This window comes from Squalius cephalus (assembly GCF_949319135.1).
Source record: "Squalius cephalus genome assembly, chromosome: 2".
Taxonomy (NCBI): Eukaryota; Metazoa; Chordata; class Actinopteri; order Cypriniformes; family Leuciscidae; genus Squalius; species Squalius cephalus.
Window position 1 is genome coordinate 23,138,370 of NC_137123.1, and position 17,561 is coordinate 23,155,930.

At 37.5% G+C, this 17,561-nt stretch overlaps 3 long non-coding RNA genes across 3 annotated transcripts; 2 read left to right on the top strand and 1 right to left on the bottom strand.

Annotated features, from left to right (window-relative positions):
* The first annotated feature begins 10,356 nt into the window (after positions 1-10,356).
* Positions 10,357-12,734, top strand: LOC307150520. Its single transcript, XR_013819743.1, has 3 exons — positions 10,357-10,549; positions 12,418-12,479; positions 12,689-12,734. It is a non-coding gene; the product is annotated as an uncharacterized lncRNA (long non-coding RNA).
* Positions 12,735-13,292: 558 nt separating this feature from the next.
* On the top strand, positions 13,293-13,750 carry LOC307144447. Its single transcript, XR_013818745.1, has 3 exons — positions 13,293-13,353; positions 13,476-13,534; positions 13,737-13,750. It is a non-coding gene; the product is annotated as an uncharacterized lncRNA (long non-coding RNA).
* Positions 13,751-15,290: 1,540 nt separating this feature from the next.
* LOC307154585 lies at positions 15,291-16,739 on the bottom strand. The gene is made up of 4 exons (XR_013820392.1): positions 16,670-16,739; positions 16,400-16,545; positions 16,229-16,309; positions 15,291-16,135 (listed from the first exon to the last, which is right to left on the bottom strand). It is a non-coding gene; the product is annotated as an uncharacterized lncRNA (long non-coding RNA).
* Positions 16,740-17,561: the final 822 nt, after the last annotated feature.

The window sequence follows — 17,561 nt, forward strand, 5'->3', positions numbered from 1 at the left end:
AAACACACATGCAAGCAAACACACACACACACACACACACACACACACACACACACACACACACACACACACACACACACACACACACACACACATTGTGTGAAATACTTTTGTTGAACTTTGTCCATTTTAATGTTACCCAAAGCAGCAACACCTGCAACAACTCCAAATACGAACCAAACTGCAACTCCAGTGACGAACCAAACTGCAACTCCAGTGATGAACCAAACTGCAACTCCAGTGATGAACCAAACTGCAACTCCAAATACAAACCAAACTGCAACTCCAGTGACGAACCAAACTGCAACTCCAGTTACAAGTCAAACTTCAACTCCAGTGATGAACCAAACTGCAACTCCAGTGATGAACCAAACTGCAACTCCAGTTACGAACCAAACTGCAACTCCAAATACAAACCAAACTGCAACTCCAGTGATGAACCAAACTGCAACTCCAGTGATGAACCAAACTGCAACTCCAGTGATGAACCAAACTGCAACTCCAAATACAAACCAAACTGCAACTCCAGTGACGAACCAAACTGCAACTCCAGTTACAAGTCAAACTTCAACTCCAGTGATGAACCAAACTGCAACTCCAGTGATGAACCAAACTGCAACTCCAGTTACGAACCAAACTGCAACTCCAAATACAAACCAAACTGCAACTCCAGTGATGAACCAAACTGCAACTCCAGTGATGAACCAAACTGCAACTCCAGTGATGAACCAAACTGCAACTCCAAATACAAACCAAACTGCAACTCCAGTGACGAACCAAACTGCAACTCCAGTTACAAGTCAAACTTCAACTCCAGTTACAACAGTCTCTGCACCTGCTAAAGTCGCACAGATTAATTTAGGCTTCAGTATTGTTCAAGACTTCAAGGACATCTACTCCGATCTCAATAATCCTGAGACCAAAGATTTGGCAAATAACATCACCACTGCGGTAATATTTTCTCCTATGAGGCATGGATGTTGATTGCAATAGCAGTAGACTCTGGTAATGTTGTGTATTGGCAATATTAAAAATAGATACCACTGGTGATATATGCTTTTACATGCTGAATAGTTTGTTAAATACTTGCTTTTTGTCTGATTTTAAACTATATTTCTTGCAGAGAAATTTGATCTGAAAAACAGAAATGCTTATTTGCAAGTAATATGATATTTATATGATTATTTATCTATGTGTTACAGTTTTCTCAAGTTTACAGGAAGCGTTTTCCAAAATTCAAAGGCATGTTTATTCGGAAGTTCAGGTAACAGTGCATTTATTTGTAGTCATTACAAACACCCTGTTATTAACATAGATGGATATATCCATGGTTTGTTTGATCAATGATTGCTTTCCCAACTGGTTTAGCTCATCACTTTGTAAGTCAAGTGACCATTTGATTGTTCTATTTGGTCTTTCAGTTGTTTGTTAGTTATTTATTTATCTGACTGTGTTTCAACATGGTTGATCTCCACAGCCAGGGCTCCATTGTGATTGATTCTGTCCTCGAGTTTGACTCCACAAATAGCACTAGTCCTAATGTGACAGACGTGAAAGACACCCTTGTTACGGCTATCACGAATGGAAATTTCAACTTCACAATTAATAACTCATCCATCAGTGCTACTGATATCCCAGAAACCAGTGGTCAGTGTATTTACAGATTATTTTTTTTCCTGTTAGATACTTGTCCATCAATTGTGAGCCCTTTAAATAAAGGACATAGACATAATCATTCTTGTTTGATGATAAACACACACGCAAGCAAACACACACACACACACACACACACACACACACACACACACACACACACACACACACACAAACACATATTTTATGAGATACTTTTGTTGAACTTTGTCCATTTTAATGTTACCCAAAGCAGCAACACCTGCAACAACTCCAAATACAAACCAAACTGCAACTCCAGTGACGAACCAAACTGCAACTCCAAATACGAACCAAACTGCAACTCCAGTTACAAACCAAACTGCAACTCCAGTGACGAACCAAACTGCAACTCCAGTGACGAACCAAACTGCAACTCCAAATACAAACCAAACTGCAACTCCAGTTACAAACCAAACTGCAACTCCAGTGACGAACCAAACTGCAACTCCAGTTACAAACCAAACTGCAACTCCAAATACAAACCAAACTGCAACTCCAGTGACGAACCAAACTGCAACTCCAGTGACGAACCAAACTGCAACTCCAGTGACGAACCAAACTGCAACTCCAGTGACGAACCAAACTGCAACTCCAGTGATGAACCAAACTGCAACTCCAGTTACAAGTCAAACTTCAACTCCAGTTACAACAGTCTCTGCACCTGCTAAAGTCGCACAGATTAATTTAGGCTTCAGTATTGTTCAAGACTTCAAGGACATCTACTCCGATCTCAACAATCCTGAGACCAAAGATTTGGCAAATAACATCACCACTGCGGTAATATTTTCTCCTATGAGGCATGGATGTTGATTGCAATAGCAGTAGACTCTGGTAATGTTGTGTATTGGCAATATTAAAAATAGATACCACTGGTGATATATGCTTTTACATGCTGAATAGTTTGCTAAATACTTGCTTTTTGTCTGATTTTAAACTATATTTCTTGCAGAGAAATTTGATCTGAAAAACAGAAATGCTTATTTGCAAGTAATATGATATTTATATGATTATTTATCTATGTGTTACAGTTTTCTCAAGTTTACAGGAAGCGTTTTCCAAAATTCAAAGGCATGTTTATTCGGAAGTTCAGGTAACAGTGCATTTATTTGTAGTCATTACAAACACCCTGTTATTAGCATAGATGGATATATCCATGGTTTGTTTGATCAATGATTGCTTTCCCAACTGGTTTAGCTCATCACTTTGTAAGTCAAGTGACCATTTGATTGTTCTATTTGGTCTTTCAGTTGTTTGTTAGTTAGTTATTTATCTGACTGTGTTTCAACATGGTTGATCTCCACAGCCAGGGCTCCATTGTGATTGATTCTGTCCTCGAGTTTGACTCCACAAATAGCACTAGTCCTAATGTGACAGACGTGAAAGACACCCTTGTTACGGCTATCACGAATGGAAATTTCAACTTCACAATTAATAACTCATCCATCAGTGCTACTGATATCCCAGAAACCAGTGGTCAGTGTATTTACAGATTTTTTTTTTTCCTGTTAGATACTTGTCCATCAATTGTGAGCCCTTTAAATAAAGGACATAGACATAGTCATTCTTGTTTGATGATAAACACACACGCAAGCAAACACACACACACACACACACATATTTTATGAGATACTTTTGTTGAACTTTGTCCATTTTAATGTTACCCAAAGCAGCAACACCTGCAACAACTCCAAATACAAACCAAACTGCAACACCAGTGACGAGCCAAACTGCAACTCCAAATACGAACCAAACTGCAACTCCAGTGACGAACCAAACTGCAACTCCAGTGACGAACCAAACTGCAACTCCAAATACAAACCAAACTGCAACTCCAGTTACAAACCAAACTGCAACTCCAGTGACGAACCAAACTGCAACTCCAGTGACGAACCAAACTGCAACTCCAGTGATGAACCAAACTGCAACTCCAGTGATGAACCAAACTGCAACTCCAGTGACGAACCAAACTGCAACTCCAGTGATGAACCAAACTGCAACTCCAGTGATGAACCAAACTGCAACTCCAGTGACGAACCAAACTGCAACTCCAGTTACGAACCAAACTGCAACTCCAAATACAAACCAAACTGCAACTCCAGTGATGAACCAAACTGCAACTCCAGTGATGAACCAAACTGCAACTCCAGTGATGAACCAAACTGCAACTCCAGTGACGAACCAAACTGCAACTCCAAATACAAACCAAACTGCAACTCCAGTGATGAACCAAACTGCAACTCCAGTTACGAACCAAACTGCAACTCCAAATACAAACCAAACTGCAACTCCAGTGATGAACCAAACTGCAACTCCAGTTACGAACCAAACTGCAACTCCAAATACAAACCAAACTGCAACTCCAGTGATGAACCAAACTGCAACTCCAGTGATGAACCAAACTGCAACTCCAGTGATGAACCAAACTGCAACTCCAAATACAAACCAAACTGCAACTCCAGTGATGAACCAAACTGCAACTCCAGTTACGAACCAAACTGCAACTCCAAATACAAACCAAACTGCAACTCCAGTGATGAACCAAACTGCAACTCCAGTTACGAACCAAACTGCAACTCCAAATACAAACCAAACTGCAACTCCAGTGACGAACCAAACTGCAACTCCAGTTACAAGTCAAACTTCAACTCCAGTTACAACAGTCTCTGCACCTGCTAAAGTCGCACAGATTAATTTAGGCTTCAGTATTGTTCAAGACTTCAAGGACATCTACTCCGATCTCAATAATCCTGAGACCAAAGATTTGGCAAATAACATCACCACTGCGGTAATATTTTCTCCTATGAGGCATGGATGTTGATTGCAATAGCAGTAGACTCTGGTAATGTTGTGTATTGGCAATATTAAAAATAGATACCACTGGTGATATATGCTTTTACATGCTGAATAGTTTGTTAAATACTTGCTTTTTGTCTGATTTTAAACTATATTTCTTGCAGAGAAATTTGATCTGAAAAACAGAAATGCTTATTTGCAAGTAATATGATATTTATATGATTATTTATCTATGTGTTACAGTTTTCTCAAGTTTACAGGAAGCGTTTTCCAAAATTCAAAGGCATGTTTATTCGGAAGTTCAGGTAACAGTGCATTTATTTGTAGTCATTACAAACACCCTGTTATTAACATAGATGGATATATCCATGGTTTGTTTGATCAATGATTGCTTTCCCAACTGGTTTAGCTCATCACTTTGTAAGTCAAGTGACCATTTGATTGTTCTATTTGGTCTTTCAGTTGTTTGTTAGTTATTTATTTATCTGACTGTGTTTCAACATGGTTGATCTCCACAGCCAGGGCTCCATTGTGATTGATTCTGTCCTCGAGTTTGACTCCACAAATAGCACTAGTCCTAATGTGACAGACGTGAAAGACACCCTTGTTACGGCTATCACGAATGGAAATTTCAACTTCACAATTAATAACTCATCCATCAGTGCTACTAATATCCCAGAAACCAGTGGTCAGTGTATTTACAGATTATTTTTTTTCCTGTTAGATACTTGTCCATCAATTGTGAGCCCTTTAAATAAAGGACATAGACATAATCATTCTTGTTTGATGATAAACACACACGCAAGCAAACACACACACACACACACACACACACACACACACACACACACACAAACACATATTTTATGAGATACTTTTGTTGAACTTTGTCCATTTTAATGTTACCCAAAGCAGCAACACCTGCAACAACTCCAAATACAAACCAAACTGCAACTCCAGTGACGAACCAAACTGCAACTCCAAATACGAACCAAACTGCAACTCCAGTTACAAACCAAACTGCAACTCCAGTGACGAACCAAACTGCAACTCCAGTGATGAACCAAACTGCAACTCCAAATACAAACCAAACTGCAACTCCACTGACGAACCAAACTGCAACTCCAGTGACGAACCAAACTGCAACTCCAAATACAAACCAAACTGCAACTCCAAATACAAACCAAACTGCAACTCCAGTGACGAACCAAACTGCAACTCCAGTGACGAACCAAACTGCAACTCCAGTGACGAACCAAACTGCAACTCCAGTGACGAACCAAACTGCAACTCCAGTGACGAACCAAACTGCAACTCCAGTGATGAACCAAACTGCAACTCCAGTGACGAACCAAACTGCAACTCCAGTGACGAACCAAACTGCAACTCCAGTGATGAACCAAACTGCAACTCCAGTTACAAGTCAAACTTCAACTCCAGTTACAACAGTCTCTGCACCTGCTAAAGTCGCACAGATTAATTTAGGCTTCAGTATTGTTCAAGACTTCAAGGACATCTACTCCGATCTCAACAATCCTGAGACCAAAGATTTGGCAAATAACATCACCACTGCGGTAATATTTTCTCCTATGAGGCATGGATGTTGATTGCAATAGCAGTAGACTCTGGTAATGTTGTGTATTGGCAATATTAAAAATAGATACCACTGGTGATATATGCTTTTACATGCTGAATAGTTTGCTAAATACTTGCTTTTTGTCTGATTTTAAACTATATTTCTTGCAGAGAAATTTGATCTGAAAAACAGAAATGCTTATTTGCAAGTAATATGATATTTATATGATTATTTATCTATGTGTTACAGTTTTCTCAAGTTTACAGGAAGCGTTTTCCAAAATTCAAAGGCATGTTTATTCGGAAGTTCAGGTAACAGTGCATTTATTTGTAGTCATTACAAACACCCTGTTATTAACATAGATGGATATATCCATGGTTTGTTTGATCAATGATTGCTTTCCCAACTGGTTTAGCTCATCACTTTGTAAGTCAAGTGACCATTTGATTGTTCTATTTGGTCTTTCAGTTGTTTGTTAGTTAGTTATTTATCTGACTGTGTTTCAACATGGTTGATCTCCACAGCCAGGGCTCCATTGTGATTGATTCTGTCCTCGAGTTTGACTCCACAAATAGCACTAGTCCTAATGTGACAGACGTGAAAGACACCCTTGTTACGGCTATCACGAATGGAAATTTCAACTTCACAATTAATAACTCATCCATCAGTGCTACTGATATCCCAGAAACCAGTGGTCAGTGTATTTACAGATTTTTTTTTTTCCTGTTAGATACTTGTCCATCAATTGTGAGCCCTTTAAATAAAGGACATAGACATAATCATTCTTGTTTGATGATAAACACACACGCAAGCAAACACACACACACACACACACACACACACACACACATATTTTATGAGATACTTTTGTTGAACTTTGTCCATTTTAATGTTACCCAAAGCAGCAACACCTGCAACAACTCCAAATACAAACCAAACTGCAACTCCAGTGACGAACCAAACTGCAACTCCAGTGACGAACCAAACTGCAACTCCAAATACGAACCAAACTGCAACTCCAGTGACGAACCAAACTGCAACTCCAGTGACGAACCAAACTGCAACTCCAAATACAAACCAAACTGCAACTCCAGTTACAAACCAAACTGCAACTCCAGTGACGAACCAAACTGCAACTCCAGTGACGAACCAAACTGCAACTCCAGTGACGAACCAAACTGCAACTCCAGTGACGAACCAAACTGCAACTCCAGTGATGAACCAAACTGCAACTCCAGTGATGAACCAAACTGCAACTCCAGTGACGAACCAAACTGCAACTCCAGTGATGAACCAAACTGCAACTCCAGTGATGAACCAAACTGCAACTCCAGTGACGAACCAAACTGCAACTCCAGTGACGAACCAAACTGCAACTCCAAATACAAACCAAACTGCAACTCCAGTGACGAACCAAACTGCAACTCCAGTGATGAACCAAACTGCAACTCCAGTTACGAACCAAACTGCAACTCCAAATACAAACCAAACTGCAACTCCAGTGATGAACCAAACTGCAACTCCAGTGATGAACCAAACTGCAACTCCAGTGATGAACCAAACTGCAACTCCAAATACAAACCAAACTGCAACTCCAGTGACGAACCAAACTGCAACTCCAGTTACAAGTCAAACTTCAACTCCAGTTACAACAGTCTCTGCACCTGCTAAAGTCGCACAGATTAATTTAAGCTTCAGTATTGTTCAAGACTTCAAGGACATCTACTCCGATCTCAATAATCCTGAGACCAAAGATTTGGCAAATAACATCACCACTGCGGTAATATTTTCTCCTATGAGGCATGGATGTTGATTGCAATAGCAGTAGACTCTGGTAATGTTGTGTATTGGCAATATTAAAAATAGATACCACTGGTGATAAATGCTTTTACATGCTGAATAGTTTGCTAAATACTTGCTTTTTGTCTGATTTTAAACTATATTTCTTGCAGAGAAATTTGATCTGAAAAACAGAAATGCTTATTTGCAAGTAATATGATATTTATATGATTATTTATCTATGTGTTACAGTTTTCTCAAGTTTACAGGAAGCGTTTTTCAAAATTCAAAGGCATGTTTATTCGGAAGTTCAGGTAACAGTGCATTTATTTGTAGTCATTACAAACACCCTGTTATTAACATAGATGGATATATCCATGGTTTGTTTGATCACTGATTGCTTTCCCGACTGGTTTAGCTTATCAGTTTGTAAGTCAAGTGACCATTTGATTGTTCTATTTGGTCTTTCAGTTGTTTGTTAGTTAGTTAATTATCTGACTGTGTTTCAACATGGTTGATCTCCACAGCCAGGGCTCCATTGTGACTGATTCTGTCCTCGAGTTTGACTCCACAAATAGCACTAGTCCTAATGTGACAGACGTGAAAGACACCCTTGTTACGGCTATCACGAATGGAAATTTCAACTTCACAATTAATAACTCATCCATCAGTGCTACTGATATCCCAGAAACCAGTGGTCAGTGTATTTACAGATTATTTTTTTTCCTGTTAGATACTTGTCCGTCAATTGTGAGCCCTTTAAATAAAGGACATAGACATAATCATTCTTGTTTGATGATAAACACACACGCAAGCAAACACACACACACACACACATATTTTATGAGATACTTTTGTTGAACTTTGTCCATTTTAATGTTACCCAAAGCAGCAACACCTGCAACAACTCCAAATACAAACCAAACTGCAACTCCAGTTACAAACCAAACTGCAACTCCAGTGACGAACCAAACTGCAACTCCAGTGACGAACCAAACTGCAACTCCAGTGATGAACCAAACTGCAACTCCAGTGATGAACCAAACTGCAACTCCAGTGACGAACCAAACTGCAACTCCAAATACAAACCAAACTGCAACTCCAGTTACAAACCAAACTGCAACTCCAGTGACGAACCAAACTGCAACTCCAGTGACGAACCAAACTGCAACTCCAAATACAAACCAAACTGCAACTCCAGTTACAAACCAAACTGCAACTCCAGTGACGAACCAAACTGCAACTCCAGTGATGAACCAAACTGCAACTCCAGTGATGAACCAAACTGCAACTCCAGTTACGAACCAAACTGCAACTCCAAATACAAACCAAACTGCAACTCCAGTTACAAACCAAACTGCAACTCCAGTGACGAACCAAACTGCAACTCCAGTGATGAACCAAACTGCAACTCCAGTGACGAACCAAACTGCAACTCCAGTTACGAACCAAACTGCAACTCCAGTGACGAACCAAACTGCAACTCCAGTGACGAACCAAACTGCAACTCCAGTGACGAACCAAACTGCAACTCCAGTGACGAACCAAACTGCAACTTCAGTGACGAACCAAACTGCAACTCCAGTTACGAACCAAACTGCAACTCCAAATACAAACCAAACTGCAACTCCAGTTACGAACCAAACTGCAACTCCAGTGACGAACCAAACTGCAACTCCAGTGACGAACCAAACTGCAACTCCAGTGACGAACCAAACTGCAACTCCAGTGACGAACCAAACTGCAACTTCAGTGACGAACCAAACTGCAACTCCAGTGACGAACCAAACTGCAACTCCAAATACAAACCAAACTGCAACTCCAGTTACAAACCAAACTGCAACTCCAGTGACGAACCAAACTGCAACTCCAGTGACGAACCAAACTGCAACTCCAAATACAAACCAAACTGCAACTCCAGTTACAAACCAAACTGCAACTCCAGTGACGAACCAAACTGCAACTCCAGTGATGAACCAAACTGCAACTCCAGTGATGAACCAAACTGCAACTCCAGTTACGAACCAAACTGCAACTCCAAATACAAACCAAACTGCAACTCCAGTTACAAACCAAACTGCAACTCCAGTGACGAACCAAACTGCAACTCCAGTGATGAACCAAACTGCAACTCCAGTGACGAACCAAACTGCAACTCCAAATACGAACCAAACTGCAACTCCAGTGACGAACCAAACTGCAACTCCAGTGACGAACCAAACTGCAACTCCAGTGACGAACCAAACTGCAACTCCAGTGACGAACCAAACTGCAACTCCAAATACAAACCAAACTGCAACTCCAGTGATGAACCAAACTGCAACTCCAGTGACGAACCAAACTGCAACTCCAGTGACGAACCAAACTGCAACTCCAGTTACGAACCAAACTGCAACTCCAAATACAAACCAAACTGCAACTCCAGTTACGAACCAAACTGCAACTCCAAATACAAACCAAACTGCAACTCCAGTGACGAACCAAACTGCAACTCCAGTGATGAACCAAACTGCAACTCCAAATACAAACCAAACTGCAACTCCAGTGACGAACCAAACTGCAACTCCAGTTACAAGTCAAACTTCAACTCCAGTTACAACAGTCTCTGCACCTGCTAAAGTCGCACAGATTAATTTAGGCTTCAGTATTGTTCAAGACTTCAAGGACATCTACTCCGATCTCAATAATCCTGAGACCAAAGATTTGGCAAATAACATCACCACTGCGGTAATATTTTCTCCTATGAGGCATGGATGTTGATTGCAATAGCAGTAGACTCTGGTAATGTTGTGTATTGGCAATATTAAAAATAGATACCACTGGTGATATATGCTTTTACATGCTGAATAGTTTGTTAAATACTTGCTTTTTGTCTGATTTTAAACTATATTTCTTGCAGAGAAATTTGATCTGAAAAACAGAAATGCTTATTTGCAAGTAATATGATATTTATATGATTATTTATCTATGTGTTACAGTTTTCTCAAGTTTACAGGAAGCGTTTTCCAAAATTCAAAGGCATGTTTATTCGGAAGTTCAGGTAACAGTGCATTTATTTGTAGTCATTACAAACACCCTGTTATTAACATAGATGGATATATCCATGGTTTGTTTGATCACTGATTGCTTTCCCGACTGGTTTAGCTTATCAGTTTGTAAGTCAAGTGACCATTTGATTGTTCTATTTGGTCTTTCAGTTGTTTGTTAGTTAGTTAATTATCTGACTGTGTTTCAACATGGTTGATCTCCACAGCCAGGGCTCCATTGTGGTTGATTCTGTCCTCGAGTTTGACTCCACAAATAGCACTAGTCCTAATGTGACAGACGTGAAAGACACCCTTGTTACGGCTATCACGAATGGAAATTTCAACTTCACAATTAATAACTCATCCATCAGTGCTACTGATATGCCAGAAACCAGTGGTCAGTGTATTTACAGATTATTTTTTTTCCTGTTAGATACTTGTCCGTCAATTGTGAGCCCTTTAAATAAAGGACATAGACATAATCATTCTTGTTTGATGATAAACACACACGCAAGCAAACACACACACACACACACACACACACACACACACACATGTCTGGTTCACTATCTTTGTGGGGACTTTCCATAGACTTAATGGTTTTTATACTGTACAAACTGTATATTCTATCCCCTTACACTAACCCTACCCTTAAACCTACCCATCACAGAACACTTTCTGCATTTTTACATTTTCAAAAATATATAATTTAGTATGTTTATTAACCCATTCCCCTCATGGGGACCGCTGGCTGGTCCCCACAATGGAGGTGATCTCAGGCTTTACTATCCTTGTGGGGACATTTGGTTCCCACAATGTAATATAAACCAAACGCACACACACACACACACACACACACACACACACACACACACACACACACACACACACATATTTTATGAGATACTTTTGTTGAACTTTGTCCATTTTAATGTTACCCAAAGCAGCAACACCTGCAACAACTCCAAATACAAACCAAACTGCAACTCCAGTTACAAACCAAACTGCAACTCCAGTGACGAACCAAACTGCAACTCCAGTGACGAACCAAACTGCAACTCCAAATACGAACCAAACTGCAACTCCAAATACAAACCAAACTGCAACTCCAGTGATGAACCAAACTGCAACTCCAGTGACGAACCAAACTGCAAGTCCAGTTACAAGTCAAACTTCAACTCCAGTTACAACAGTCTCTGCACCTGCTAAAGTCGCACAGATTAATTTATGCTTCAGTATTGTTCAAGACTTCAAGGACATCTACTCCAATCTCAGTAATCCTGAGACCAAAGATTTGGCAAATAGCATCACCACTGAGGTAATATTTTCTCCTATGAGGCATGGATGTTGATTGCAATAGCAGTAGACTCTGGTAATGTTGTGTATTGGCAATATTAAAAATAGATACCACTGGTGATATATGCTTTTACATGCTGAATAGTTTGCTAAATACTTGCTTTTTGTCTGATTTAAAACTATATTTCTTGCAGAGAAATTTGATCTGAAAAACAGAAATGCTTATTTGCAAGTAATATGATATTTATATGATTATTTATCTATGTGTTACAGTTTTCTCAAGTTTACAGGAAGCGTTTTTCAAAATTCTACCGCATGTTTATTCGGAAGTTCAGGTAACAGTACATTTATTATTTGTAGTCATTACCAAACACCCTGTTATTAACATAGATGGATATATCCATGGTTTGTTTGATCACTGATTGCTTTCCCGACTGGTTTAGCTTATCAGTTTGTAAGTCAAGTGACCATTTGATTGTTCTATTTGGTCTTTCAGTTGTTTGTTAGTTAATTATCTGTGTTTCAACATGGTTGATCTCCACAGCCAGGGCTCCATTGTGATTGATTCTGTCCTCGAGTTTGACTCCACGAACAGCACTAGTCCTAATGTGACAGACGTGAAAGACACCCTTGTTACGGCTATCGCGAGTGGAATTTTCAGTTTCACAATTAATAACTCATCCATCAATGCTACTGATATCACAGAAACCAGTGGTCAGTGTATTTACAGATTTATTTTTTTCCTGTTAGATACTTGTCTGTTACATTGTGAACCCTTTAAAGGAAGGACAGACATAATCATTTTTGTTTGATGATACACACACACACACACACACACACACACACACACACACACACACACACACACACACACACACACACACACACACCAGTGACGTCCTACACAAGATCTCCTTGTGTGGGAGAAGCAAAATGCTGTCTTCATGGTTGAGATGTATTGTATATTGGTAAGCCTATACAAAATATTATTGAATTGTGACCCATTTTCCTTCAATTCTGCCCAAAAATGGAACAAAAGTGACGACCACTTCTAATACTTCAACTCCGACTCAAGCTACAACAGTCTCAGCAGCTTCTACTCTTACAGACTACAATATAACCTTCAAACTGAACGGCATCTTTACAAATGACCTTTCAAACATAACATCTGATGTAGCCACAAAGCTGGCAAAAAATATCACCTCTGAGGTAATTGATTTGTCCTTTAAATAATAGTTTAAATATTTCAGTTGAAAAACAATATTATAAATTTTGTCTAGTTTTTATTATAAAATTAAATCTCTCCTTACCTGTTTATTCATTTATTATAGCTTGATGGATTTTACAAAGGTTTTAAGAACTTCAAGCGCTCGTTGGTTTTGAGGTTCAGGTAAAATGTTATAACATTCTAAAAACAGTCAATGCTCTGTAAACTTGCATCATCACAGCTTGTTTTAAAAAAAAAATGTTTTACATGTCTTTATGTATTGGTTGATTGAGTAGTTAAATGGATAGTTGCTTATAAGTCATTAGTACAGTTGTTGCGTTACAGTTTTTCCATTTATTAATTTATGAACTTTGTCTCCTCTCAGGTCTGGCTCTATTGCGGTAGATGGTCTACTTGGATTTAACAATCTTGCCAATAATCCTACTGCGTCAGAGCTGGCTAAGGGTCTTGCTGAAGCTGTTAGAAATGGAACAGTCAAATTACCAATTGATCCAACAACTATCGTAGTTACAGATCCCTCAGGAATCGCTGGTCAGTATACATTTATTTCAGTTTTGTAATGATTTATACATAATGTCTCTAAAAATGTGACAGCTTTAGCAGCTCTAATAATATTCCTTGATAAATAATAAATAAGTAATTTACAACATATATACAGAATGTTTCTGTTTTTCTCTTAACCCTTAGAGAAATAAGAGTAACATGAGAATGAAAGAGTATGAGTAGTGTGGGCTATTGTGTTTACAGTCAGCAAAAGCAAACTGAATGAATTAATGAATGAATGATGAAGGGTTGGAAGTCCATAAAGGGATTTTTAAGCTGTTTCCAAAGACTTTGTTTACTGGCCTGAATTAATCAATAATTAATGTGCATTTCCTTTATTTATTTTATTTTTTACAGCTAACAGGTCTCCAGTCCTGGCTAGTATGCTCACAGCTTTATGGATGACCCTAGCGTCACTTCTTTTGTCAGCTGTGATGCACTAATCACAAAAATCATGCTACTAATCATGGTACTTTTGTTCTGTGCTTTACAAAAAGCACTTTTTTTTTTCTCTGTACACTGAGCTGGAGAAATAATGAGGATCGGTTTATTGAAGCCAAATCTGAACATTCCTCTATGCTGCAAAAATGGCACAGGTGCCAATATATTAGTTAGATGCTGAAGATCTATATATATATATATATATATATATATATATATATATATATATATATATATATATATATATATATTGTAACCAGGGTACACATGTGCAATCTATGTATTTAATCTTTGAGTAATAGAAATGAAAAAAAATGTTCTGATAAATCTGAACATTCCTCTATGGCACAAGTGAAATGTATATTCAAAGGTATAATAATGTGATTCGGAACTGACATTGATTTTCTTCTTTTCAATTGAATATATCTTCCAATGTATTAATTAGATGCTGAGTATCTTACAACACAGGTACACATGAGCAATCTATGTATTTAATCTTTGAGTAATAGAAATTAAAAAAATGATCTTGATCTGTATTATGTTGTATGAAAGTATGTTTAATAAAATGAAGGGGCAATGTTTTTAATTTCATTTCATTGCTTCAAGTATACTTTATGAACAAATTTAAGGTCATTCAACTTCAACTTTGACTTTTGACAATAAGATAAGCTGGGATCCAAACTGTTGTCATATCATTGAAATTACTTTTAGAAAACATAAGATCACCCACAATATTGTATAACAAATACATTAAAACAGGACATTTAATGTCCTGTAAATCTTTTATATTTATTCACAAAGATTTAAAACTCCTTAAATCTGAATACAAAGACCCCTATTTTAATTAATGCTATAGCACAATCCCTACTGTTCAGTTATCCCAAGATTAAATACAGACAACAAAGAGGACAACAGAAGACAAAACAAGATAGATGTCAGAATGCCACAACTTTAATAACAAAGAATATACAGATACAATCCTCAAAATATAGCAGGCTAAAATGAAATATCAACCAAATAAGGTTAACTAAATATATACGTATTCAAAAAGAATAAGATGAATCACAACTATTGAATTGCACAAATCCCTGACGACTTCTAATGACCATAACTAATATGACATTTTTTTTAGTTAATATGGTATCACTTTACAATAAGGTTTCATTTGTTAACATTAGTTGACTAGTTAACATCAACTCATAATAAAAAATACTTCTACAGCATTTATTAATCTTAGCGAATGTTAATCTCAACATTTAGATTTTGAAGATCAAAAGTTGCATCTGTTATCTTTAGTTAATTAACTGTGAACTAACATAAAGAAGAACATTTATTATCTAACATTAATAAATGCTGTAAAAATATATATAAGCTAATGCTCAATGCATTAACTATTTGTTATTTGCAACTTATTGTGATGTGTTACCGTTAATATTAATATATTATCAGATGGTAACTTGTGGTCTGCAGGTGGGGTGAATCATTTAATAAATAATAAGATTAGTAGTAGGGTTATGGTCCTAAAACTTGTATGCACAGTACAAACTATAATCTGTGCCTAATATAATAGTCAACACTTGTTTATAGTTTAACTAATAAAATCAGCTTAACATGGTGTCTTTCTATGGTGTTTTATCTCTTTTTTTAACTTTACTAGTGCACTATACAATTACAAAAACATCACAGTTTGAGCTAATAAAACAGCAATGGCTGGAGATATAGACATTAGTGAACAGCATGCCATCTGAGAAAAGGCACCAGAGGTGGTGTTTGTGTTCTCTGAAAAGGTAAGAAGTACAGAAAATAGTATATATTATAAAATTATTATTATTATATTATTAAATAAAATACTTGAAACATAGCATTCAATACCGTTTGTACTTGCTGTGGACCTCATGGTAGTAGTTTGTATGGTTACATTTGTGACAGGTGTGTTAGAAGTAACTATTTCCCCTGTAATATAAAATGTGCAGAGCACATTAAACTTTATTTGAAAGGTTTCACCATTATGCTAATTTGTGTATTGTTCTTGTACACACTCACCTGCTTTGATAGTGTCCAGTATGATGTTCAGAGGAATGCTCCCATTCATAGCATTTTTATTAAGAATAGATTCTACCTCAACTGAGCTTGGGACCATAGAAGAATTTTCAAAGATAAGAGACATGTCAACTTTAATGGAGCCATTCCTGTAAAAAAAGAAAAGAAAAGATTATTATAACCCCCAATGTCCTATAACAGTGTGCTCTGATTATTATTATCATCCTGGACATCTTTATGATGAAAGTGAAAGACAACAGTCGTCATGCTTACGTGAAGGATTCGACTCTGCTTCGCCTGAATCCTCTGAGATAACTTTCCTCGTAAACTAAGTTTATCTGCATGCGATGAAAAATATTGTCATTTTATTATAAATAGAGTACAATGTGAAATTTATCTTTTCCCATTTTTATATTAAAAAACATTACACAATGCTGTAAAATTAATATATAATATAAGATATATTTGATCTGTTTTAAGCACAACTAAAGGCTGTGAGTTCAAATACATTTGGGTTGTTCTTAAAAGATGCAGTATAAAAATTACTAATTAAGCTAATATGCACTCCCCTCGTGCGAATAATAATAATGATTGAAATAAAGTCAATCATTCAAAAGCTAGTTGTAGTCATTTTGAACTTAGTATAAGAGGAACATGTTTATTTTTACTATTAAAAAAATCTTTATTTTAAGTAATTTCATTTACTGAATATAACATTCCAACATAGTTTGAGTAGGCTCGAACAATTCCCATCAAGCTACATATGACGTGCTTTGGAGAATGGATGGATATGGTATATAATATGGTATATTTTATGGTTTTGGCGCCTCCTTGTGGCTCTATGCAGGCTGTGACCTAGCAGGCAGTGTTTGCCAATTTAGCAACTTTGGCGATAGCTTAGCAACTTTTCAGATATGGGCAGTGCAAGCAGTTGGCCAACATAAATCTTCAAGGTGAGTTCAATATAAGAAAGTTACATACATCCAGTAAACAAGCTGCTGCATCGATTTATTGTGCAGACTTTTTACACAGCATTTTAATTGGTGTCAATAAATCTACTCTTACGTTCACCCTTTACTCCACTACTGTATAGTTGCTGCTACTTGTTAAAATAATAAGAGATAAACATTTCAAACAGTAATACATTGTTGTCACATGATGTCAA